Source organism: Eulemur rufifrons, chromosome 28 (assembly GCF_041146395.1).
Source record: "Eulemur rufifrons isolate Redbay chromosome 28, OSU_ERuf_1, whole genome shotgun sequence".
In the NCBI taxonomy this organism is placed as follows: Eukaryota; Metazoa; Chordata; class Mammalia; order Primates; family Lemuridae; genus Eulemur; species Eulemur rufifrons.
Window position 1 is genome coordinate 13,258,091 of NC_091010.1, and position 27,880 is coordinate 13,285,970.

The following is a 27,880-nucleotide window of genomic DNA, read 5'->3' on the forward strand; positions in this document are numbered from 1 at the left end:
TTTGGATTTTTCTGTTCAGTGTAACACGATTCACTTATGCACAAGTGTATTGATTACCTCCAATATGCCGGGCACTGGACTATGCTTAAAACACTAGGGACACAGCACTAGTGAAATGGTATTGCTGTATGATAACATTTGTAAAAATGAAATATTTATGAGCAATTCATCATAATTCGTTGTGGTAAGTGCACAGTGTGTTATTACTGGACTCCTTTAGAATAAGCGACTACATAAGGGAGTGGGGAAGATTTAACAAGGAGGAGATATTTGAGGTAGGTCTTTGTGAGGACAAATGGAAGTTCACCTGGCAAAAGATAAAAGATAAGAACACTTTGACTTTTGAAATGGAATTGCAACTGTGAAGAAAGGTAGAAGTACTAAGTAGGCTGGCCTATTTAGGAAACAGCAAACACACAGTTTACTGTAGCCAGCAGGAGGCTCTTTGGCAGGGATCGTAGCAGAAGATAGGCAGGTTAAATAGGTTGAAAGCAGATTATAGCAGTCTATGAGTGCCCTCCTAAAGAATTTGAACTTCGTTTTGTAAATAATTGGAAATCATTGAAAATTTTTAAAGTGTGCTTTTTATTTTTAGAAAATTTTTAGAGTTGTGCTGTGGATATTTTAGAATATTTTCATCACTTCCCACAGTTACTCGTACCTTTTGATCTGGGCAACGACTGCTTTGTTTTCTGTCTCTAAATTTGCCTTTTCTAAACATTTTGTATACATGGAATCATACAATATGTAGTATTTTCCATCTGACTTCTTTCACTTAGCATGTTTTGAGGCTCATTCATGTTGTAATATGCATTAGTAGTTTGTTCCTTTTTATTGCCTGATAGTATTCCATTATGAGGTTATGCCACACTTTGTTTATGCATTTAGCATTTATGCATTTAGCAGTTGGTGGATGTTTGGATTGTTTCCAGCTTGGGGATATTATGAATAGAGCTGCTGTGAAAATTTGTAGATAGGTCTTTGTGTGGATACATATTTTCATTTCTCTTGTTTAGGTTCCTATATAGAGGACATTTGGGATTCTGTGGTGAGTTTATATTTAACTTTAAGAAACTGGCAAATTGTTCCCCAAAGTGACTGCATCATCTTACAGTCCCGTCAGCAATGTATGAGGGTTCCAGTTTCTCTATGTGCTCATCAACACTTAGTATTGTCTGTCTTTTTGATTTTGGCCATTCTAATGGCTGTGTAGCAGTATCTAATTGTAGTTTGAATTCGTATTTTCCTAATGACTTATGATGTTTATAATCTTTTCATAAAGCACAGTGATCTTTTAGAAACACAGGGAAAATGAATAGAGGCAAGAATTGAGGTGGGCTATAAGAAAGATGAGAGGCCGGGCGCAGTGGCTCATGCCTATAATCCTAGCACTCTGGGAGGCCGAGGCGGGCGGATTGTTTGAGCTCAGGAGTTCGAGACCAGCCTGAGCAAGAGCAAGACCCCCATCTCTACTAAAAATAGAAAGAAATTATATGGACAGCTGAAAATATGTATAGAAAAAATTAGCCGGGCATGGTGGCACATGCTTGTAGTCCCAGCTACTCGGGAGACTGAGGCAGGAGGATCACTTGAGCCCAAAAGTTGGAGGTTGCTGTGCGCTAGGCTGACGCCACAGCACTCTAGCCAGGGCAATGGAGTGAGACTCTGTCTAAAAAAAAAAAAAAGAAAGAAAGAAGGATGAGAGCCTGCACTACATGATGTATATAGAGAGGAGGAGAGACAGATTTTGAAGATATGTATATCAGACTTAGAAAGAACAGGCAGCATTTAATAACTGCGTAAATATACTATATGAAGCTGAGGGGGTAGGGCTTATGATCCCAAGATTTCAAATTTTGGCAGTTGGGTAGATTGTGCTGCTATTAGCCAAAAATGTGAATTACAGGTACATAAACAATTTTTGTGCTAGTAGGTGATGGCTTTTATATTGATACTGTTGTCATGATGTACCACTGTAGGAAATATTTAACAGAGCTGTTTGGTAGTTTGAAAGCACGTATCTAGTTCAAAAGAATATCTGGGCTGAGGTATAAATTTAAGGGAGTCAATATTGTGCGGATAACAGTTGAATTCATGGAAACACATGGTGTATCTGTTCCTAACTCACTGTATCTTCTGGGTTACTTTTGGCAACTGAAAATTGCTTAAATAATAAGAGAATTTAATATAAGAAGAAGATCCAAGTTAAGATAGTTCTAGGATTAATTCATTTAGGCATAACAGTATCACTAAGGACCCAGGTTCTTTGCATCTTTTAATGCTGCTGCCGTTCTTCATCTGTTGGGTTGTCCTTGTGGTCCTGTGATGGCTACGACAGTTCTGGTTGACACATTCAAACAGAGTTGTATGCAAAAAAAGGGGGGGGGGAGTTTAGGATGTTTTTACCTGGGTGTCTTTTTTCATCAGCCAGGAAAACTTTTCCCAGAAGTTCCCTATTCTCTTGTCTTATTGACCAGAATTCGATTAAATTCTTGTTGCCAAACTACTCACAGGCAAGGGGAATAGAAATTGCCACAATTGGTTTAGATCAGAGCTGTCTAGGCCAAGTATTAATATCTTTTTCTGATATCTCATGGAAGAAGCCTTTTCCCCTCTCCTTTTGGTTCTTTTCTGCTGTTTAGACAGGTTAGATTTTCTAGACAACTCAGTTTCAAATCACTGAGTTGTTCTTGTTCAATACTTCAGATCAGCTAATACTTGCTGAAATCCTACTCTGTGTCATTAACTGTACTAGATTCTAGGATACAGAAATGAATAAGAAGCATACAGTTTGATTTAGAAATAAGCTTAAGCACAAGAGTGCTGTGATAGAATTGTACACTTAAGTTTATTTGTATTATGGATTTAATATTAGTGTTTATATGTTTGGCTTTATGAGAAAACTTATCTTGAGTTTCAAAATCAAGCTTATATTCAATTTACAAATGAACTTTTGGAACTTTAGAATACAACTGATTCATGAGTTGACCCTCCCTTTTTGTGTTACGTGGTCATATGTTTCATTATAGAAATACATGATGAACTAGCCTAAATTATACTGTTCATTTGAGTTATTTAAAACTAAAACTGTGTTATGTCTTTCTAGAGCATAATGTTTGAGTTTTCTAGTTAATGTACTGAAGGTTTTAACAGTAATACCTTTAGTTTAAGATCCCAACTGAAATGTTTGTAAAGTGTAGAATATTTTGTAATTTGGTTTATAAATGATGGCTATATGAATACAGATGGAGGGTTTATAGCAGTGTTTGTATGGTATATGAGGTGCTTTTCATGGGTGCCGAGAGGAAAGGAGAAATGAAGATAGGGAAGAGAGGATTTGGAGTGGTAGAAGAACAAAGTGTGCAATCGGTGTTGCTGATTCTTCAGAATACTAAGAATTCTACATTTTGATGTATGGTAAAAACTCTAAAGTAATCTTAAATTTTGTCTTAGACAGAGTATATTTATCAAAAGCATATTCTTGGTATTCTTTCCTGTAAAGCAAATCTTACTAACACGGAAATCAATGGGTGATATTCTAACACTTGAGAGTCCAAGATAACTAGTATAATATCCAGGCTCCATATGGTTAGTGATCTTTAAAGTACATTAATGGTTTAAGATTTAACCATTTTAATAATTTTGAAAACCAAGAAGGATATTTACATTTTGATGGCAGAAAAAGATATTTTTAAAGAAAATGTGGGATTAGAATGATTTTTTACATTTCTTTGAAAATAGTTATTGAGGAAATTTTAATGTTAGCTCTGAAATATAAAATGTTAGAATATGTTTAGAAAGGTTTGATTTTCATTTATTCCAAGTCATTAAGAAGCTCTGATGTGTTTCTCTTTAATATATTTCTACAACTGATAAGCTTAAAAATTTCAGACACAAAATCCTTGGTGAAAAAATTAATTTATTATTTAGTGTTCAGTTTTGAGTAGCATCCCTTGCAGATAAACACAAGTTTATAGTGCTAAAAGCCTGTGCTAAATTACCTAGTAAATTAAGTGGCTCAAATTGTTAGCAACATTTTGCCTATGTAAATCCTAAGTAGATATTTATAGATTGTGCTTGTAAGACTATAGCACTGTATTGTGAAGTTCCTAACCTTTACTTTATTCACATAATTTTTAGTATGTATAATACAAAGTAGTTTGCAGACCTGTACGTGAAGCATATCCTTTCCTTTGATTGTCTTTTGTTTACCTCTGAGTAATGAAATCAAATCTTACTTGATTTTCCTCAGCCAGTCTTAAGTTTAATCTTTAGAAAAGGTTTTCTGAAGTTTCTGTTTTGTTAAGTGTTTGTACTTGTGAGAGAACAGAGAGAGAATGGATAATCTGGGGTCTTGGACTTTGAAGATGGGATATTTGAAAATTCTTTTAGTTATATATTTTCATATTTTTTAAAAACTTTAGATTTAGCCTAAAGCTTAAAACTTTTTTTAACCAAGGAAATAATGTTGTGATAAATAGTGCTGTAATAATGCTTGGTAAGTGGCTTATATGTTAATTTCATTTACTATTTGATCCATTGGAAATATCTGGTAGAATTAGAATCAAGTCATATATTTTTAAACAGAGACACTTTGATGGACTGTACTTTTTCAGGAATAGATTAATCTGAACTTTGTTTAATATTAATACAATGATTGCCCCCCCCCCCCCACTCTCATACACTCCCTTAGGGATGAATGGAGTAGTTGGCAAAGAGTGGCTTTGGAGAAAAACCTTTATGTCATTTCTAAAATGGAAATACAATGCATTTCGTTTTTGTTTAGTATAAGGGAAATTCTTTAAGATTATGAACATTTCAGAAAAACACTAAAAACGACGTCTCCATTCTTGCCTTCCCTCATTTCCCTGAGTGATAGTCTGAGAGTATTATAGTCATGGGCACTCTGAAAAATGTTAAGGGCCTGGTTAAGTTGTGGGTAACTAGCGCATTGAGAAGACTGTTAAAGGTTCCTGAATGCAGACAAAGCATTACTAATTGCTTTCAGGGTCAGGCTGTCTTTAGTTGGACCATGAAAGATTTAGCATGGTCCTCTGGCCGCCTGTCTGCCTAGTGGAGACTGTTGTCTTTAAGAAAGACTGCTATCTGATATGCTAGACCGGTTCAAGTTGCCCCAGTTTACAGGAATTTAGTCATTATTGCCAAGATTACTAAACCTCAGTGTTGACACAAATGATACTTCTAAATGGACTTGAAGACAAAGGCAGTTGACCTTGCAGTGGGACATAAGTAATGTACATACAGCTAGCTCATTTTAAAATACGAAACAGAATACTCTGCTATTTCAAGTTTCAGTTACAAGATAAATGTAGTAAAATTATTTTTAAGATCTCTAAGTAAACAGCACACAGATCTTTAAATAAATTAAATGTTTTAATGTTTTCCATCTTTTAGATTTGTGAATGTTTGTCCCTTAAATCAGTAGGATATTAATGGCAGCGTTAGCATTCAGTAGTTCAAACCTATCCCACGGACTTAGACCAACCAGTGCAATTAATTCTTTATCTTCACAAGTCCTAGTGTTCCAGGTAGAAGTTCAGCTGAAATTAAAACTGGTTATGAGGCTTTGTGATAAAAAGTGAAAAAAGAGATACTAGCTAGGTAGTCAAATATATTTTTACCTAAGTGGGAATCTGAATATTACAGAATTGTAAATTGTAGTGCTGCTTCTACCTGTTTCTGTTTTTTCAAATTGAGATGAGATTTTTTTTCCCCCTCTCAAAGCTTTAAGCTAACTAAAAACTTCTTTGGGCAGAGGTTGGGGAAAATGGCAAAGTGATAGGTTTCTTAAAAACTGTAGAACTTTTCATTGACTTTACTTTGAAAATGTATAGTTTTGCACGTGAAACATTTTTAGCATTGCTTCTACATGTGTTATTCTGAAAAACAAAAGTTCTTCAAGTCTTAAATAAGTTTTTTTTCCTAAACAGATTTATGAAAATATGCATCAGTTTAATACTGTCTTGGAATTCATGAGATGGAAGCATAGGTCAAAGCTGTTTGGAGAAAATTGGAAACACAGTTTTATCTAGCTGCATTTCCGAGGTAAGGAAAAGACTTTTCCTTTTAATAAAATAATTAAAATAATATGAAAATTCTCATTTCTTAACAATTGAAAATTATCACTGCAACATTTCAGCTTCTTTAGTTTCTTTAAAACACCACTTTATATTAGTTTCTTTAATCACCTTCTTCATAAGTTCATAAGTAATTCTAATATATTTTCCTCTTATAAATGTTGATCCTCTTCAAGAGTGAAAAATGTTTATTCTTACTAATATCACTTTATTAACTGTACTTGTAGAAAATAAGCATTAAATGGTTTATTTACTTATTTCTTCCAAGATTGCAAAGCAGAGTTCAGAATGGTAGATTGTATTGAAAAAAATGAATGTTTACATTATTCTGAAAGTTTCACAAATTTTAGAACTCAGGAGAAGATTTTTAACATGTCAGGATGATAGATCTTTGGAAATAGAATTTGATTTAAAGAAGTAGGAAATAGAATTTAAAGAAATAGGAGCTGCAGTCATGCCAGAAACAAGACAAAGGAAGCCATTCTAAGACAATATGTACTGGGAAATCAAGCTCATTGGTGTAAAAGCCATACTGAAATTGTCAAGTAAAAGGTTTGAATTCTTTAGGGATCTACGTTTTAAAAAATAGACAGGGCATACAGTTTTATGAAGCAGTCTCTACTTTCACTTCTGGAAGTGGTAGGCTTTGCCTGTTGCTTCTGCTCACAGCTTTCACTCATCCTCCACTGCCCCTGCCAAACTGGCTCCTCTGAAAATACTGTGACTCTCTAATTCTTTTATTAGTTTTCATATTCTTTGATTGCTGTAGTAATTGTCATTTTTTCCTTCTTGAAATTCTCTTGGTTTCCATGACCCTGTGCTCTTCTAATTCTACTTCTTTAGTTAGTCCTTCACAATTTTTTCCTTTCTGATCTTACCCTTAAATAATGACCTCAAGGTTTTATCTTTGAAATTCTTCTGTTTTTTTCTTTGTCTTTCCTAATCTCATGATTTCAACAGTTACCTCTAAAATGATCTTTTTCAACTTTCTCTCTCGGGTGTTACATTTTGTCTAAGTTTCAGACCCATAATTTCAACTGTTTGCAGGATGGCTTAGCGTGTTAACACCACAGACTTCACATTCATTGTCTATCGCTTAGTTCATCATGAGCTTCACACCCAGTATCCCTCTTTTTTTAGTGGACCTCTTTGTCACACAGGCTCAAAGTCTCAGTCCTGTATCTGATTCCTCATCTTTTGCTTCCTGCCCTCAGCCAGAGCTCCAGTCCTACTAGTTTTACCTCTATAATGTGTCACAAATGTTTTCATTATCTCCTTTTTTTCTAATCCCCCTTCACCATCCAAGTAAGGACAAACTCTAATATTAAAACCTCTCAGAAGTATAGCAGTGAGTGACACCTTTGCCTCCGTTTGTTCAATTTTTTCTCCCTTTAAACATGTATCAAACACCTGGTCTATGCCAGGCACTGTATTAGGTGTTGAGAAGACAAAATGGTCAGTAAATCAAGTTCCTTGCTTTACTCTCCAAGAATAGCCTGTTGAGAGATGAGCATGTAAACAGTTATTCAAGTACAATTCGAAAAGTGCTATATTATAATTGAAAAAGTGTATTGGATCATTCCACACTGTACACATACATCATAACATCACTTTGTACCCCATAGTTACATAGGATTATAATTTTTCAAAAAAAATGTAAACAATACACATGTAACCATGTCAAAAGAAAGTATTGGCATCACCTAGAAAGGCTAAGGAGGAAATTGTCAGGCAGAGTTCATGTAAGAAATGATATTTGAGCAGAGTCTTGAAGGATGAGAAGATTGCTGAGTGGAAATTGGAAGGTATGATATTATAAAATATATATTTCATTAGTCAAATTGTATCCTGGCATACAACTAAAATCCTTAGAATCTCCAAAGTGATGTCTTTTTTTGTAAGCTAATGATTGACTGGCTGGCGGCACCTAGGTAGCTTCGGGATGGAGGCTGGTCACCAGGAAGACCAAGGCAGGATTAGAAAGTTGGGATTTACACTCCCACCCCCGCCAAACTTTGGGGAGGGGAGAGGAGCTAAAGGATAAGTTAATCAGCAATTGCCAATGGTTTAATCAATCATGCCTATATAATGAAGCTTCCATAAAAACTCCAAAAAACTGGGTTTGGAGAGCTTTAGGCTAGCTGAGCATGTGGAGGTTCCTAGAGGGTGGTGTACCCTAGAAGGGCATGGAAACTCTGCCCCCCCCCCTACTTTGCCCTATGCACCTCTTCTTCTGTATCCTTTGTGACATCCTTTATAATAAACCAGCAAACCTGTTTCCCTGCTGTGAGCACTCTGGCAAGTTAATCGAACCTGAGGAAGGGGCTGTGGGAACCCTGATTTATAGCTGGTTGGTCAAAAGCATGGGCAAAATAACCTGGGGCTTGCACTTAGCATCGGAAGTGGGGGACATTCTTGAGGACTGAGCCTTCAAACCTGTGGGGTCTGACGCCATCTCCAGGTAGATGGTGTTGGAACTGAGTTGGAGGACAGCCTGCTGGTGTCTGATGCAGAATTGACTACTTGCTTGTTTGTAGGGAGAAGTCCCCTCACATTTGGTCATACAGGTCTTCTTTGTTGATTGTAGTGGTGAGAAAGCAGAGGAAAAACAGTTCAAGTTTTTTCCATACTCACAGAATGCAAGGGAATTAATTTTTTTCCTTTTTGGAGAAAGAGTCTCACTCTGTGGGCCAGTCTAGGTACAGTGGCGTCGTCATAGCTCACTGCAACCTCAAACTCCTGGACTTGAGCAATCTTCTTGCCTCAGCCTCCCAAATAGCTGGGACTACACTGACCTGGCTAATTGTTGTATTTTTTGTTAGAGACACAGTCTTGCTATGTTGCCCAGGCTGATCTCGAACTCCTGGCCTCAAGTGATCCTCCCACCTTGGCCTACCAAAGTATTAGGATTATAGGGATGAGCCACTGTGCCTGGCTGAATTTTAAAAAATTTTAATAGTTGTGTATTTATCTTGATACCTCCTGTTCATGACATGTAATCCTTACTTTTCTGTTTAAGTAATGGCAGTTCTTTCCCCTTTATTTTTTTCTGTTTTGGACTATGATTCAGAAACTTAAGTTAATCGTACCTTCAATTCATGACAGGAAAATTACTATCTTTGTTTTCTATAAGGCCCCTCAGTTGATAATTTATAGTATCTCCTTTATTCTTGATCCTCGACTCTATTTTTCCTCTCCTTGTGCCATAGGAAACCATTCTGATTTGTTTGCTATATTTCTTCGAATGAGTGTATCCATATAAAACAAATAGTGTTCTTGGTGTGCGTGTATGTGTGTTTAATTAACACAAGTAAGTTTTGCTACAAACACTTTGCCTTTTTAAAATTTTTTCAACACTAGACAGAGCTCCTGTTGCTGTGTGCACACTTGTTCATTGCTTCTAATTTGTGTTTAGTGCCCCATGATGTACAGCACACGTTACTACTGTAGAGGGGCAGCATACTCTGTTTAAACGCGCAGGCAGTAGAGCCAGATGGCTTCAGTTTGAATCCTGACTTTACCGCCTCTTAGTTTGGGTTCCCTTGAAAGTCCAGCCTGAGAAAAGGACTTACAGCTGGTCGTTTATCTGGGTGATGAACCACAAAGCAGAAGTAAGAGAATGGAAAAAGTGGGCAGAGAAGGGAGTAGAGCTACATAAAATGTATTAATGAGCCAGTTGCCAGTATTGGCAACAGAACTGGGGTTCCGCCCCCCTAGTAACCTGCTGAACATACGTTACTGTTGTCCCACCAGACAACAGGGAACTTGGGACATTTATCCACTGACTTTCATCTTTTGCTAATTGAGAGTTGCTCCATGAGCTTTAACTCTAGCACTTCTGTGGTTATGTCTCCATACTGCTGAACTGTCTTCTTTAGGTTTGAAGAAGTCTCTGAGGAGAAAAACAGAGCAGTGCCTGGGCTCGTACTTGATGCCAGATGCTGCCGGACAGTGCCTGGGACTGTCCACAGTGGCTGCAGTGAGAAAGGTGGGCTGAGGGAATGTGTTGTACAGCCCTGCAAGTGTCTGCTAGAGTCGGCCCCTTGCATCACTAAGATTATCTCATGCCCCATTAAGTCCACTCTGTCACTGACCCTTCACAGTGGTAGCTGGTTTTAATCACTAATAGAAATATCTAAAACAAGAGGGTTAGTAGAATAAGCTTTAATCCCCACTAGTGCAGCTGGTCCTGAGGCCGTAATTGATATTCACCATGAGATGCTCTACAGGGGTGTACTCTGGGCAAAGAAGGCGAACCCACATCTGGAGTGTTAGTTCTGCACCTCCTTGTGTTATTGGTATTCAGCAGTGGCAGTAATTAGATCACCCTTCATAAGAAGGCGCCCAGGCTGTGGTGCCCATGTAAAGCCTTCCTCTGTTGCTGTAATGGCTCCATTCACGGGCCTGTTCAGGCATTGAGGCCAAGGTCAGAAGCTGGCTGACAGCCACTAACGAGTCATCCACTGGTAGTTGGGATGTAGTTAAATGCCTCTTCTGTTGGTGGTGATTTGTGGTGGGCATTAACATAAAACATAAAGGTTGGCACTTTGCTGACTCCCATAGGACCATCAACATGCCTCTTTTCCAGGCCCCTTTTCTCTTATTTTCCTGGTTTGCCCCTTCCATCCCTCTAACCAATCAGCCAAACCATTCTCCAGTGCCCAGAGGCCCATGTTTTTTCTCTTCTGCTCACTTTTCCCTTCACGAGAGAATGTCCTTTCATTGTTGTCTTTCATAGCTCTCTGAGTAGGTCTATAGAGCAGCCGCAGTCCATTTTTCACTTGTGTCTGTTAACCAGGACCCAAGTTTACCTACCATGAAGTTATTGGTGCAAGGAGAAATTAAAAAATCAGTGTGACAGGGGTAGGACACGTGAGGTGCTGGGTTACCTCTTACAGTTTACTGGAGGCAGGCCCTCTAGACCTGTCTAGGCTCTATTCCAAATACACCGGTTCCACCCTGGGATGGATTGCTGCTGCACCTGGCCTTGTGAATTGGTGGATCACGATGGGTAGCTCTGGTCATAAAATCCTTGGTGCTCTGTGGTTGAGTTCCCTACTGGGGTCCAGCGCAGGAACTGCTTTTCAGACAGGGCTGTCGAAGGCTTGTGCTTGCTTCGGGAAGTCTAGAGGTCTGTGCTGCAGCTCTCCTATAGGGACTTACCAGAAAATCTGCACAGCATCTCAGTCTACCACTGATACCTCTAGTGCCCTTGAGCTTATTGAGCCTGAGCATCAGGGCAGTTAGCTCTGGGGCTTGATTTGCCGAGAGCCTCTTCTCCTTGGTCCCTAATCAAAACTGTCAGCTTCAGAGTCACCTGATCTGTTAGTTCTGCTTAAGTGGTCATAGTTTTAAGCTTGGTCTTCCTGCCTATTACTGAGTTCCCTTTAAATGAATTATATTTTTTTATGTTCACTTTTGGGGGTTTTCAGTTCCCTGAGCTCTTACTTAGTTCTGACTGTAGGCATCTGTTGTCCAGTAGGCATTGGAAGGCAGGAGTCTTTCCGTCCTGTGGATATCAAACTGTTACCCATTTTTCGAAGCTCTGGGAGTCCTCAGTGTCTCTGGACACCTCCAAATGCAAGATTCTATAGCAGTGTAGCGTATGAAGGTTGCCTTTGGGTCTGCTGAGATGTGTTAGGTCTAGCAACCTTTTGAGGGCCTGCGTGCAGCAAGGTTGCACTTAGCCCTAGGCACGTAGAAAAGATGAGCTGTATCTTGAATATTGGTTTCTCCTTGGACCCCATTGAACATTTAGCCACACATCCACTCACTTCTGTAGAGAGGCCTTGAACTCATGGTCTCAGAAGCATCATCCAGGCCTTGTCCTCAGGCTCTTTAGTTCTTATGCTACTCCAGAAAAAGAGACATAGAAAGTTTATTCTCACTCTTTCATTCTGACTGCCTCCTCATAACTTTTTTTTTTTTTTTTTGAGACAGAGTCTTGCTCTGTTGCCCGGGCCAGAGTGCTGTGTTGTCAGCCGAGCTCACAGCAACCTCAAACTCCTAGGCTCAAACAAGGGATACTCCTGTCTCAGCCTCCCAAGTAGCTGGGACTATAGGTGTGCACTACCACAACAGGCTAATTTTTTCTATTTTTAGTTGTCCAGCTTTCTTTCTATTTTTCAGTAGAGATGGGGTCTCACTCTTGCTGAGGCTGGTCTCAAACTCCTGACCTCAAGCGATCCTCCTTCCTCGGCCTCCCAGAGTGCTAGGATTATAGGCATGAGCCACCACACCCAGCTGCCTCCTCATAACTAAATTTTTAAGATACTATTATTTTTTTCTTAATTTTAAGTTTGGTAGGTTATGTTTCTCCTTTATTTATTTGATCTGTCTCCAGTTGAGGTGCTTTTAGATTCAGGTTGTTTGTGAATATGCAGCAAGATTTTTGGTAACATCTTTTCATTCTCTGTAGTGACATTTCAGTTCATAATATTGTCTTCCAGCCTAATAACCTCTTTCCGGCATGTCCATCTGATCGTTTCAAGCATGTGTAAGGTAATTTCCAATCTAGGTGCCTTAGATAGAAATTCCTATATAGCCTCTGATCACATCTGTTTCCTACATTCTTTTCTTCCTCCCTCCAGTCTTCCCTTCCGCCTTCCATCTTTTATGGAATAGGGGTTAGGGAAGGCCTCACTGCCTCTTTTTAAAATAGTTTTTTACTTTTTAAAAGATTACATAAGTAACACCTAAATAAGTTCTTATATAGAATTTTAAATGATAAGCACCAAAGCCTAAGTCGCTTTTCACTACCCTTTGACCCCATTGCCTTCCTCTGTCCCATTTCCATCTCAATGACCTCTTGTTTTTAGGTCAGGTTATTGGTCTGTTTATGTATTCCTTTCCTTCATTAGGTAATTTTGGTATTTAATATCTTTCTTAGTACTAAGATAATTCAAAATATGAAATAAGCCAGAAATATTTTCAAAAGAGGTCTTTTATATATACTAAGGTTCTCCATTTTATGATGCAGATCTAAATTTCTTTTCTATGACATCTAGAAATCACAAAAGGGTGGTGATTATGGGAACAAAATTCTTGAGCTAGCACTTGGATAGAGATTGTTGGGTCAGTAGTAACTAACTGGCTGTTACTGTACAGTTTGGACATGTATTTTTAGGTGCCAGTGTACTTATAAAGAACTGTTAAAGTGCATTATGTGATTTTATAGTTGGCTTAACTCCCCAATTATATTTCTCTTAATGGGATATTAATATTATTTTTATTCCTTTTATTCATTTACTGAATATTTGTTGCTTTACTTAGTAATGTACTAGGCAGTGGAGATTACAGTGCTACAAGGTAAGTAAAAATATCACCTGACTAAGCTTTATGAGAGGAGGAATTGTGTCTGTTTTATTTGTCTTGGATAATCAGTACGTGGCACATAACCAAGTTAGTTTTTGAGTGAATGTTCCAGTTCTGTGAAGCAGCTGTGGTGCGTTCCTGGGTGCACTAGAAGTAGAGATGAGACACCCCAAGCAGCTGGATGAGTAGGGATCAAGGATTGCCTACAGATGGTTACTCCTAGTTAAATTTTTTTTGTTTTGTTTTGTTTTGTTTTGTTTTTTTAATTTTGAAGAATGCTTCACAAATTTGCCTGTCATCCTTGCACAAGGGCCATGCTAATCTTCTCTGTATCATTCCAATTTTAGTATGTGTGCTGCCAAAGTGAGCACTCCTAGTTAAGCCTTGAAGAGTGAATTGTACATAACCTAGCAAAGACCAAAGGGAGAGCACAAAGGGTATGCAAAAGAATGGAAGTCTGGAAGGGAATGCCTGTGACGTTAGAGGGGCTGCAAGGGCTTCCGCATTGTAAGGCTGTGGAGGAGTAGGACGCTGGTGGAGGGCTTGGCAGAGCCAGGTCACAAAAATTCTTCTTAAGTCTTGCTAACTCCATCCTATGAAATGAGAACATTTTTAGTTTTTTGAGCAGAGAAAAGGACACGATCATTTGGTTGGAAGTTCTAGCCAAATGCAGTGGCACACGTCTGTATTCCCTGCTACTCTGGAGGTAAGGAGGGAGGATCACTTGAGACTAGGCATTTGTGGCTGCAGTGAGCCAGGATCCTGCCTGTGAATAGCTATGATGCTCGGGCCTGGCGACAGATTGAGGCCCTGCCTCTTCGATGATGATAATAATAAAAGAGTTAATCTCTCACAATTCTTAGAAAACATACATTCTTTTAAGCACACATGGAGCATTTTATGAAGGTGACCATTTACTGGGCTGTACAGCAAGTTCTAATACATTTCATTTAATATCAACCATGCCTTCTGACAAGAAATGTACTTTGGTTGGAAATGAATAACAAACTGTATGTATGCATACTTGGAAATTTTAAAACACATTCTGTAAAGCCTACAGATCAAAAATAATAATGCAAATCAGAAAACATCTAGAATAAAACAATAAAGAAAATTAGGAGATACTAAAACTTGTGTGATACACTGACACCCTATGTATTTGTATTTTAAAATAATTAAATATTAATAAGCTGTTCTAATTTTAATTGAGGAAGAAAAAAATAAATTCCAGTGAAGTAATATAAAAGATGATTAAAAAAAGCTAATACTTACAGAGCGCTTGCTGTGTACCAAGTACTGTTTAATTTCTTTTCAAGGATTATCTCATTTAATCTTTACCAAGCCGTATGGGGTGGGTGCTGTTACTGTCACCACTTTACAGATGAGGAAACTAAGGCACAGAGAGAAACTTATCCAGGCTTCTAGCTAATGATAGAATTTGGGATCTGAAAGAAAAAAGAATTTGGGGTTTGAAATAATCAATTTTTTAAAAAGATACATTGGAGAGGATTAACAAAGCCAAAAGTTGTTTTTCTGAAAAGGTCAATAAAGCATTTGAAAGATCAGTCGAGCAAAACACTAAAAGCCCAAATAATACTGGAAATGTAAAAGGGGATATAACTTCAGATACAGAGACTTTTTAAAATAACAAAATACCTTAAATAACTTTATGCCAATAAATTTTACAATTTAAACAAAAGGACAGCTTTCTAGAAAGTCATAACTTAATAAATTTGACTCAGACTAAAGAGAAAACCTGGATATTTCTGTAACTACTAAACAATTCAATTTGTAATTTAAAGAGCTACCCCCTCCCATATGCTTACAGGTAAGTCCTTGACCCAGATGATTTTAAGAGTGAATTCTTTCAAACTATTCAGATGGTAGATATGTCCACATTTACACAGACTGTTCCAGAGAATAGCAGAATAGTTAGTTCGTCAGTTTATTGTATGTGGTTAGTATAACCTTGATACCAAAACCAGGCATGAATAATATGAAAAATATACAGGCCAGTCTTGTATATGTAAAACCTAGTAATAGCAAAACAAATCCAGTAGTATATTTAAACATTGTATATATCGTGTCTACAATACTGACTGTAATATAATTCTGACAGAGTTAGCGTCAGACTCCACAGGTTTAAGGGCACAGTCCCCTACAAGATGGTCCACTGCAGGTGCCAGTTACAAGTTTGGTAGTTCCCGGGCACATGGGCTTCTGGTTAATTAGCTACAAATCTGGGGGTTTCTATGAATCGCCTTGAGTTTGATAACTCACTGAAATGACTTGTCCAACTCAGGAGAGCAGTATACGTACAATTATGGTTTCATTATAAAAGTTACAGATCGGGACCAGCCAAATAAAAGAGACACAGACTGAGATCTGTGAGGGTTCCAAACATGATGCTTCTGTGCTCTCTTCTGCTGGAATGAGGGCATGTCATTCTCTAGGTACATCAATACCTTAGCCCACCAGGAGGCTTACCTGAGCCACAGTGTACGGAGTTTTTATATGTAGCCAAGATTGAATAATTGGCCATGTCTTCAGCCTTCTCCCCTCCCCAGCGGTTTGGCTGACTCAAAGTCTCAAACCCTCTAATCACATGGTGATCTTTCTGGTGACCAACCCCCATCCTGAGTCATCTTGTTAGCACAGACTCAGGAATGATCCATGAGGCTCATGAATAGCAAAGATACTCCTATTATCAAGGAAATCCCAAGGATTTAGAGGTTTCCTCCCAGGACCTAGGACAAAGACCAAATTATTCATTATACAGTAATAACAAATTGAAATTATCTCAGGAATCCAAGAATAGTTTACCCCAAAACTTAAAAGACTTGAAATACTTACTGACTTACAGGAATTAAGGAGCAGCTTAGCTGGGTGTGGTTCTAGCTCAGGATATCTCCTGAGATTGCAATTGGGGTAACAGCAGGAGCTGCAGCCATCTGAAGGCCCGACTCGGGGAGGATCCACTTCCCAGACAGCTCACTCACATGGCTGTTGGCAGAAGGCCTCAGTTCCTCACACCAGCAGCTTCTGGCTTCCCCCATAACGTGATCCAAGCAAGAGAGCAAGGAGGGAGCTGCAGTGCCTGTTAAGACCTAATGTTAGAAGTCATACTTTGGGACTTTTTCTTTGTTCTGTTTGTTAGAAGGAAGTTCACTCAGTTTAGCCCATACCAAAGGAATTGGTGTCCACCTCTTGAAGAGAGGCATATGAAAGAATTTGTGGACATATTTAAAAACTACCAAAGATGGTGTATTCTTCAAGAAAGTTCTTAATGTGAATTAGTATATTTTTTGTGAATTAGTGTTAATTAATTTATATTTTGAAGGAGAAGAATCCCGTGATCGTATCACTAGGTGGAGAAAAACCACTGATGAAATTTAACTCCATTCATGATGAAACCTCTCAGCAAACTAAGAATAGAAGGGAGCTTCCTTCATGTGATAGAGTATCATTACATTTTAAATTAATTTAGGAGCAATTGACATACCTGATATTGAGGCTTTCTGTATATAACATGATACATCTTTCTGTTTATTAAAGTTTATTCTTATGTTCTTTACTATTTTAAAATTGTGCTTATCACTGTTTTGTATTTGGAACTGCAAAATGATAAATCAAAAATGAAGGTTGAAAGTCCTAGCCATAGCAGTTAGGCAAGAGAAAGAAATAAAGGGCATTTTAAATTAGAAAGAAGTCGTCACATTTTCCCTGTTTGCAGATGACGTATCATACATACATATATAGGAAGCCCTAAAAGCTTCACCAGAAAACTTTTAGTACTGATAAATGAATTCAGCAAAGTTGCAGGAGACGAAATCAACATACAAAAAAATCAATAGCATTTCTATACACCAATAATGAACTAGCAGAAAAAGAAATCAAGAAAGCAATCCTATTTATAGTAGCTACAACCCCCTCCCACCAAACAAAAAAATACCCTAGGAATGAATTTAACCAAGGAGGTGAAAGTTCTTTACAAGGAAAACTGTAAAACGCTGATGAAAGAAATTGAAGAGGACACAAACAAATGGAAATACATCCCATGTTCATGGTTGGAAGAATTAATATTGTGACAATGACTGTACCACCAAAAGCAATCTACAGATTCATTACAATTCCTGTAAAAAAATACCAATGATATTCTTCCCTGAAACTAGCGGAAGAAAGTCCTAAAATTCATGTGGAACCACAAAAGACTGCAAATAGCCAAAGCCATCCTGAGCAAAAAGAAAAAAGCTGGAGACATCACACTAACAGACTTCAAAACATGATACAAAACTATAGTAAACAAAACAGCATGCTGCTGGCATAAAACCAGACGCGTAGACCAGTGGAACTGAACAGAGAACCCAGAATTAAATGCATGCATTTACAGCCAGCTGATTCTCAACAAAGACTCCAAGAACAAACATTGGCAAAAGGTCAGTCTCCTCAATAAATGATGGTGGGGAAATTGAAATGAAATACTATTCAACCTTACAGAAAGGAGGAAATCCTGTCATTCACAGCAACAGGCGCTTGGAGGATATTATGTTAAGTGAAATAAGCCAGGTACAGAAAGACAAATACTGTGCATTCTCACTCATGTGGAAGTTTAAAATGGTATCGTAGAAATAGAAGAGTGGTTACTAGAGGCTGAGAAGGGGAGAGTTGTGGGGAGGGGGATAGCGAGAGAGTGGTTAATGGATAAAAATTACAACTAGATAGGAGGAATAAGTTCTAGTGTTGTATAGCACTGTGGGGTGACTATAATTAACAATTTATTATATATTTTTAAAATGCTAGAAGAGAGAATTTTGAATGTTCCCCACACAAATGATAAATGTTTGGGGTAATAGATATGCTCATTACCCTGATTTGATCATTACACATTGTATACATGTATCAGAATATCACATTTTACCCCATAAATACGTACAATTATGTCAATTAAAAATAAAAGCAAAAAAATCATCAGAATACAGTCATCCCTCAGTATCTACAGGGGATTGGATCCAGGAACCTCTGCAGAAACCACAGTTGGCACGTACCCAAATCCTGCAGTCAACCCTGTGGAACCTGTACAAATGGAAAGTTGGTCCAGTGCATCTGCGGGTTTCGTATTCAGTGAATGCTGTATTTTTGATCTGTGTTAGGTTGCTATACAAAGGCCAACTGTACGGGGTGTGGGGGGGAAATGCATATGTAAGAGGACCCTTGCAGTTCAAACCTTTGTTGTTCAAGGGTCAACTTTATCTACCAAAACCATTGCTTATACCAAAATATTAGAAACCATCTAAAAGGTCCATCAACATGGTTGGGCATGGTGGCATGCACCTGTGTTCCCAGGAAGGCGACTGAGGTGAGAGGATCACTTCAGACCAGGAGTTGGAGGCTGCAGTACACTATGATAAGTCTTGTTACTAGCCACTGCACTCCAGCCTGGGCGACATAGTGAGACCACATCCCTTCATAATATAAAAAATAAAATGTCCATTAACAGGAGAATGGGTAAATACAGCTATGAGATACTCATAGGACGGAAAACTACATAATAATGAATATGAATTAAGAATAACTACATGTATCCATCATGGAAATGTCTCACAATGTTTGAAAAAAAATTATACATATGGAATGATAAAGTTTTTATACATCTATAGAAAGTTTAACAATTTGCGAAATAACGCTATAAGTTACAATCCTTTCTTTAAAATAAAAAGACAAGTTGCTGTTTAAACTAGAAATCTCAGAAAAAAATCAGGTGCCTGAGCTTAAAGAAAGATGTTAAAAGGGAAAAAAGGACAAATAAATGTCAGGTCCATTTCATGCCACAGAATTTAATGAAAACACCCTAAGCCAGTACATTTTAACCTGAAGAGATGTGACACAGAGTAAAGAAAATAAAATGTAGATGTCTCATTACAAGGGGGCAAGCTCTTCCTGGGTTTCCAAGTTCTTGGGCTTCACATTCATACAGTAGGAATACGTAATCCTAGGGTGTTTTTTTCTTAGACCTACATGTTTGTAAGGTTTTAGCTTCCTATGCTGTAGTTTGTAGGTCATGCCTGTAAGGGAAGAATTGTTAAAGTTATGATTTTAACACCCTTTGCTCTTATTCAGAGCAGTTGGGGACTTAAAATTTATGTATAAATATAACTTTTGAACCTTTTCTTGTGCGTACTTACTGAAAGATTGCAATTGAGTTTAAATAGTGCTTTGAAGTTCCTTTTGTCAGATCACATTGTTTGTACTAAAGAAAAGACTGTGTTTTCTTTTTGTCTGTGATTATTCTCACAGTCATTTAATGTGGTGTAACTATATGGTACTGTAACAGTACAACCCAAGCCATTGTTTGCCTTAAGCAGTATTTTAGATTTTGGGACATGATGTTTACTTATACAAGCCTTTCTTAAGACCTTTTAATTCATATCTCAAACTTGAGGATATGCATGAAAACAGTGGAAATTTTTCCTCACTGGATCTTGACACAGTCAGAGCTGGAAGTGAGCAAAAGGAAGTGGTGTGGTTTCTGTATCATTTCAGTTGTGTTGAGATAAGGAAATGGGATAGTTTATCCACTATGCTGCTCTTTTGGGAAAGTCTGGTTTGTATATAAAAGTAAAAGGAATTGGCATAACGTTTTAATTCCTCCTGCTCTATTCAGTCATTCCCTCAGCAAATATTTATTTAGTACCGACTATGTGCCAAGCACTGTTCTAGGACCTGGAAATACAGAGTGAATGAAACAGACTAACACTCCTGCCCTTGTGGAGTATATATTCTGGAACAGGTGGCAGGCAATAAACAAAATGAAAAGTAAATTATATATTAAATTACAGCATGACAACTGCTAAAAAGAAAAAAAAAATAGTAGGAAAGGGAGGATAGGAGTGCCAGGCATGGGGATGGCATTACAGTTTTAAATAGGGTGGGCAGGAACCCTGTAAGAAAGGGGTTTTGAGTAAGCGCTTAGAAGTGGGTAAGGCAGCAAGTCATTACAGATGTCCCGAGGAAAAATGTGATAGGCAGAGGGACCTGCAAATGCAAAGGTCTTGCAGCAGGACTAGGGGGGCTGCATGTTTAAGGAACAACGAGGAGGCCAGTGCAGCTGGAATGAAGTGAGTGCGGTCTGGCTGGCCATTGTAGACTTTAGCTTTCAGTGTGAGTGACTGGGGGCACCAGTGGAGGGGTTTGCACAGAGGCATGATGTGGTTTAATACGCTTTTTCTTAGGATCACTGTGGCTGCTGTGTTGAGAGTACATGGCGGGCAAGGGTGGAAGCAGGGGACCAGTTAGGAGGCTGTTTCACCAATCCAAGTGAAGGTGTTAGTGGTTTGGACCACAGCGAGAACAGTGGAGGCAGTGAGAAGTACATGGGTTCTGGGTAGATTTTGAAGGTAGAATCAATGGATTTGATGACAGGTAATATAAGGAATATGAGAAGGAGGGAAAGAGTGGTCAAGAATGACTGAGATTTTAGGCCTGGCAAACTAGAAGAGAAATGAGGCTGTTAACTGAGGTGGGAAAGACTCAGAGTCTAGCATATTTAGGGGATGAGAAGAGAAAAGATCAGGAGTAATAATTATATAGCTGCTGATAACATTATTACGTCAATTTTTATACTATTTGAGCTGTCTTAAAAATAATTAGCTCTTTCTTATACCAGCCTGTGTTTCCTTTGCAAGTGTGTATCTTTTCTGACAAGACCTTTGACTTTATTCAGAATTGCTGATTTTATGCTAATCTAACCTAGAATACTAAAGTTTGCTTTTCCCTTTAATCCTTATATCAGCTAGAATGTTTTTGGTTGTAACAGAAAAACTGACTCTCTCTGGCCTAAAAAATAGAATTTATTGGCTCTTAGCTGAAAACTCCTTAAGTAATTCAAGGCTGCAGGCAAGGTAGCTTGAGTGGTTCATTGATGTCTCCAAGGAGAGCTGGCTTCTTTGAGTCTCCTAGCTCTGCCTTCTGGCCCATCATAGCTGCCAGCAGCTTCTGGACTACTTTTTCCTTATTCAAATTCAGTCTGAAAGAGTGACTTTGTTTCTGCAGTCTGCAATCCCAGAAAAGTCCTGAGACTCCATCAGACCAACTCTTAACTTTTCTTTGTGGCATAGAATTTAGAATACGCTGATGGGCTTAGCCCAGGACAGAGCCTCTACTCCTGGAGCTTAGAGAAAATCTTTATACTTTGAATTTTTTAAAAATTGTAAATAGGAGTAAAAAGTGGAGAGGAATGATTGAGTTTTAAATTGCTTTTACATTGTACAAGCACTGTGTTTAATACAGCAAGAATGATTCCTTTTTAAAGCAGTCAGGTGGGAAGAAAAGAATAAAAAGTAAAATTATATTCAGACATTAGTTTGATCAAGATAATTTTTCTTCTTAGAGACCTAAAATTGTTGCCACTTGAATAGCTGGAACTGCAAAGGGACCTTTAGATGATAATGAAATATGACAATTGCACCATACTATTCAAGAACCATTGTTTATCAACAAGGAGGACACTGTTGGCATTTGGTTGAGACAGTTCTTTATTTTGAGGGATTGTCCCTGCACATTGCATTGTATTTTCCATTTTAGTCCCTGGTCACCATATGTCTTGTCACATCCCAGACATTATTCCAACCAAAAAATCATCTACATATTTTTAGATCTTCTTAGGAAGGGGTGGTAGCCCAGCTACTGCTGCCACCTAAGGAGCTCAGAGCTGGGGTTTTGAGGAGCTGGGGCTAAGACTCTGAGGAGTAGGTACCACTGGGTCCAAAAGGGTGCCAAGAGGCTAGTAGTAGGAGTGTGGACGGAAGCTGGGAACCAGAGCAAACTTCTGCTGCCTGTTGTAAAGGGTGGCGTTCAGGCAGCTCTTGACAGAAACAGCAAACCAAATCAGGGAAGAAGAAAGTCCCTTCTCTGCTCCTCCAGCTTCCTCTCGTTCCCTGAACCCATCAGGGAGCCAGCTGGTGAAGGACATGTTGTTAGCAGTGTCCTAGCTTCAGCATCAGAAAGCAGAGTCTACATACATAGAACAGAGAGCTTTTGAACTGAAAAGCAATAGTGTAATAATGGACACAGTAGTTTGGGTTTTAATCCCATTGCTTTCCTACTAGCTCTTCTCATGCAGTAGTCAGTGGGATTTGGGCTTTGTCAGCAGCAGACTTGCCCACTTACTGGTTGTGGCAAGTTTCTTAACTTGGGCGGTTTCTTAACTTTGCTGAGTTTCACTTTCTCCTTGCAAAGTTATGAGGATGAAATAAAATCTTACGTGGCTAAATAAAAAAATAACTTCTGGTTTTTTTTTTTGAATGTACTTACTTATGATATGCTGGAGTAAACATTGCATTTTGGATTAGGAGACCTGGGTGTTAATTAATTTGTCCACTGTAGATACTAGCTGTCTGAAATTCAACAACTCACTTTGTCTCCCTGAACCTATCTTTTCTTTGTAAAAGTAGAATAATTTTACTTACTATAAGGGTCATATAGATGGGATAATGCATGCAAAACTAATTTGCAAATTATAAAAATAACAAAGATGATGGTGTGCTAACATAATTAAGCAGTTACCATTAAATACTATATAGATGAGATTCTCTCATTTAGTCTGCACAAAAGACTTAGATGTGTCTCATGCTAGACCCTGAACTTGTACCACAATTATACTGATTTTATCTCTATTCAAATATTGTGGAAAAACATAGACAGTATTGTTTACCAGTGCAGGTTGAGCATCCCTAATCCAAAAATCCCAAATCTGAAATGCTCCAAAATCTAAAAATTTTTAAGTGCTAACATGATGCTTAAGGGAAAATGCTGCTTGGAGCATTTTGGATTTGGGATGCGGAAACAGTAAGTATATATAATGCAAATATTCCAACGTCCAAAAAAAAAAAAAATCCAAAATCCAAGACACTTCTGAAACCCAAGCATTTTGGATAGGGCACACTCAACCTGTATACATAATATGTACCCACAGGGGTGAGCAGACCCTCTCCCCTTCCAGGCATTTCTGCAACTACTGATTCATTTCACCTGTTTTGGTCATTTGTGCTTATTCCAGAGGAGAAACAGGAGAATAACACCCAGATCTCTTAAATTAACAGCTGACAGACATTAAGAATGCCTTCTGAGCACAGATATGCCAAAGTCTGGTGTATGGCACAATGTAGTTTTAATTATTTGTGAGATTTTTAAATTTAATACAATTAAATGAGCTTTGGTGAAACTAGGTTAGGGAATTTGCAGTACAGGGTCTTTTTAAAATAGATTATCTCATATTTGTAAAGGTATTTCATAAACCAGAAAGCATTTCTTGTGCATCTAATATTGAGGGCCCTAGTGAGGAAGCATAAAACGTACAAATGCATCAGCTATGTCCAGGCGCAATGGCTCACACCTGTAATCCCAGCACTTTGGGAGGCTGAGGTGGACCAGGAAATTTGAGACCAGCCTGGGCAACATAGTGACACCCTGTCTCTACAAAAAATTCAAAAATTAGCTGGGCGTGGTGGCATGTGCCTCTAACTCTAGCTGCTCGGGAGGCTGAGGCAGGAGGATTGCTTGAGCCAGGCTTGGTAACAGAACGAGACACTGTCTCTAAAAAAAGAAAGGAAAAGAAAAAAAACTACAACAATAAAAAATGCATCAACTATATATAATGCTATATTAGTTTGTCTTACCTCTCTGGTTCTGGAAGAATTTGTACTTTGTTGGTGAAAATATCTTGACACAGAAGGAAAATGAAGGTTTTGAGTGAGGAGGGGACAATTGAGCAGAAAAACAAAGGTTAAATGTGTGATTTGTTTTGAATGAGTGAGTGTGGGCAACAGGTAGAGTCTAGTCAGAAAGTAATTTCAAGGGTGGTGATGAAATTAGTAGCCTCAAGGTGATAAAGACATGACAGTTTATAAAGTGGAACTTCTTCCCCATTTCTATTTTAGGTCAGAATTTAACTATATGGTTGGTTCTCTTTTCTCCTGGTTCATTGGTGTAATTGTCAGAGTTTCTAAAAGACCTTGTTATGAATGTCTTGCCCTGCCCCTTGCAAGATCTCACAGCATGGACTCCATCCAGGGCAGGCTTTTTGGTAAGATTTGTGTGTATTACCTCAGATACACTCACACAACTCTTTAAGCAAGTTATTTTCTTAAGCATTTGTGTTTAAATTTGGGTGAAACTGTTACTGATAAAAAAAAATAATAATAACCATGAGTCCTCTTGCTCCAGTTGTACGTGTGTATATTAACTTAAGAGATTGATGGGGAGGAGGTTAGAAATCAGGGAAGGAATGGATGAGTTGCTTGTTAAGGGAAAAGACGATATTCTTATGCTAATGCAAGCTCTGGATAAGAAGCAGAGCAGCCGTGCAAACAATGGCTGTGGAGCCAGAAAGTCTGCAGCGAGCCCTTTCCTTCTCCGAAAGCTTGTCAGACCAGGCGCCTGGAGCTGCCTGGGGGAGGGACCCCTGGAAAGGCGACTTTTCTCCTTGCTATTTTATGGAATTGGCAGCTGGCCAGCTTGTTGGAAATTCCCAAACCTCTCTACTAGAAAGTAAAAATTAAGGGTGGGGGGCTTAACGGGAAGAGGAAAGAATGACTTTAGTCTGTTTTTTCAGCTGACTTCAGCCTTTTCCTGCTTCTTTTTTTTAAAATTCTGATTGAACTATTGATTCAGGCTTTTTGCTATTTGCTAAGCTTTAAAATTTTTTATTTCAAAAGAAATTATTTATATTTTATTGAGTAATTTTGCCCTAATGTTATTTTCCTGAAGAAGAAACTGCACCAATCTTTGTATATAGCAAAGGAAAATACATATTTATTTAGATGCCTATTTGGTTTAAGAGCTTTTAAATGCCAGCAGCGTTTTAAAGTTTTGATCATGTAGCATTTTAAATGTCTGCATGTCCTTATATTCTTTTTTTTTTTTTTTTTATCCTTATATTCTTGACATTGCAAGAGTAGGTATTTTTTAATTTACATAAAAATTCTGATGAGTTATTTAGGAATTTTAAAAAATTTGTCTTATTCTCAGATGTTAGAATTATATAATAGTTTTAAGAGTGGTTGTAAAATAAGGTTAATATTTTGCTATATCATGATTATAGAAACAGTTAATATGGGACAAGTAAAGGAGAAGTCCTCAGTATTTGTTACTAATAACAACAATCACAATGATAACCATTGACATCTATTCTTTATTGAAGAGTTTAGGACTGATATGCAAGGTACTAACTCATTGGAGTTAGTAATATTATCCTCATTTTGTGGCTAAGGAGACTGAGACCTAGATAGCTTAAGTAACTTCCCCAGAGTCATACGGTAAGTAAGTACTGGAGTTGATATTTTAAACCAAGCAGGCTGACATCATAATTCACTCTCTTAAATTTGCTACCCAGGTTATGTATGATTTGAGAAGTGCCTTTACATAGAACACAAAACTGATGTCATTTTTTATGGAACTCATGGTTTAAAAGGGCAAATGTAGCAGTATATAGTATAGAACTAGGCATAGGATTTTTTTCCCCTAAAATGAGCCTGCCTTATTGTGATAATTTGAAAACAAGAGCTTGCTTTTGGTAACTCCCTTGAAAGAAAGATATCAGTTACATGATCCAGTTCTTTGGGCATTTTGACTATCTTATATTGTTGTATTCCTTCTTTGTCTGTGCTTTTCAGACTTCTGTCTTGGTTGACTCTGCAGTGGCTTTCAGTGATTAGGCTTTTATTATTTCGAATAATGATTGCATTAGTTATCTATTGCTGCCTAACAAATTACCCCAAAATATAGCAGCTTAAAACAACTAACATTTATTCTCTCATACATTTTCTGAGGGTCAAGAATCCATTGGGGGCTGGGTGGTTCCAGTTTAGGGTTCTCATGAAATTGCGGTTAAGGTGTCTGTGAAGCCGCAGTCACCTCAAAGCTTCCCTGGGGCTGAAGGATCCACTTCCAGGGCGGCTCACTCACATAACTGTCTGCAGGAGGCCTCAGTTCCTTGTCACATGGGCTCTCTGTGAGGCTCCTTGAGTGTCCTTATGTCATGGCAGGTGGCTTCCCTCAGGTGAGTGTTTCAAGAGAGAGCGAGGAGAAAGCTTAAGTGCCTTTTATGACCTAGTCACAAGTCACACTGTTGTTTCCATCTTACTTTGTTAAAAGTGAGTCACTAAGTCCAGTTCACATTCAAGGGAGGGAATTAGGCTCTACTTTTAACTGTTAAAAATATCACTTGTGAATAGTAGTTTGTATTTCAGCTGTGGTAATATACACAACATAAATGTTGTACATTCATGATCTTGGACCATGAACTTATTTTATCAGTGAATGCCACATAAATGTATGTGGTGTTAATGCACTTATTAATGCTATTTATTTATTGTGACAGAGTCTCACTCTGTCACCTTGAGTAGAGAGTGCAGTGGTGTCATTATAGCTCACTGCAACCTCAGACTCCTGGGCTTAAACAATCTTCTTGCCTCAGCCTTCCAACTAGCTGACTAGGTGGGACTACACCCTTGCGCTACAACTCCTGGCTATTTTTTTTTTTTTTTAGTAGAGGCAGGGTCTCATTCTTACTCAGGCTAGGATGCAGTTTTTAAATGAACAGTTCTCTGTTCATTTAAAAGAGAAGAGAGCCCTCTTCTCTTTTCACTCTTAGAAGGCTATCTTATCCAGAGCCATGGCTTTGAATATCTCTATGCTGTTGACATAACAGATTTATATCTTCAGCCCCAAATGTTTCCTGTAAGCTTCAGAACCAAATGGTCATTAGACCATTCCCTTTGGGTAATCTCAAATGTCTAAATCTGAACCTTTGATCTCTTCCCTTCACTCTTTTCAAAATCTACTTATTCCCATTTCAGTAATTGTTCATGACTAAAATGTGGAAATCTTCTTTGACCCCCTCACTCTCCCTTACCCCATATCTAATCCATTACCAAGTACCATTAGTCTATTTTTGAAGTATATCCTGAATCCATCCACTGTACCACTGCCACCCTAATCTTAACCACTGTCGTCAGTCCCCTAAATTTCCACAATATTCTTCCTATTGGTCTACTTGCTCTTGCCCCCTCTAGTCCGTTACATAGAATCCAGATCATGGCCACTTAGGTTTAAATCCCAGATTCTTCATATGACTGTGCTTGACCTGGTCTTTGTCTTCTCTGTCTCTTCACCCTTAACCATCACTCTATCACTTATTCTTAACATTTCAAACATTGTTCTCTCTTTGGTTTTCTCTGCCTCAAGATCTTTGCACAGGCTTTTTCCTGTGCCTAGAACTTCGTCACTTCTCAGCGTTGCTTCCCTTAACTCCTCCATCTAGCTTAGATGGGGTCACTGCTCCATAGTCCTCTAGGACCTGGCACTTTTCCTCTGCATTTACTATAGGTTATGATTATGTATCATTTGTGTTGTCTTGTTCAGTGTCTGAATATCTTAGTTGTCTTAGTCTTCTTTAATGACTGTGAACTCCA

General features: G+C 38.2%; 1 protein-coding gene and 1 non-coding gene across 2 annotated transcripts in view; one reads left to right on the top strand and one right to left on the bottom strand.

The window, feature by feature from the left end:
- Positions 1 to 27,880, top strand: part of BMPR1A (bone morphogenetic protein receptor type 1A) — a 135,292-nt gene that overhangs the window by 60,660 nt on the left and 46,752 nt on the right. The window contains exon 2 of the mRNA XM_069459916.1: positions 5,952 to 6,066. The gene's annotated coding sequence lies outside the window, so the exon portion shown is untranslated. The remainder of the gene's footprint in view (positions 1 to 5,951; positions 6,067 to 27,880) is intronic.
- LOC138376706 (U6 spliceosomal RNA) lies at positions 13,677 to 13,783 on the bottom strand. The gene has a single exon (XR_011231690.1). It is a non-coding gene; the product is annotated as a U6 spliceosomal RNA (small nuclear RNA).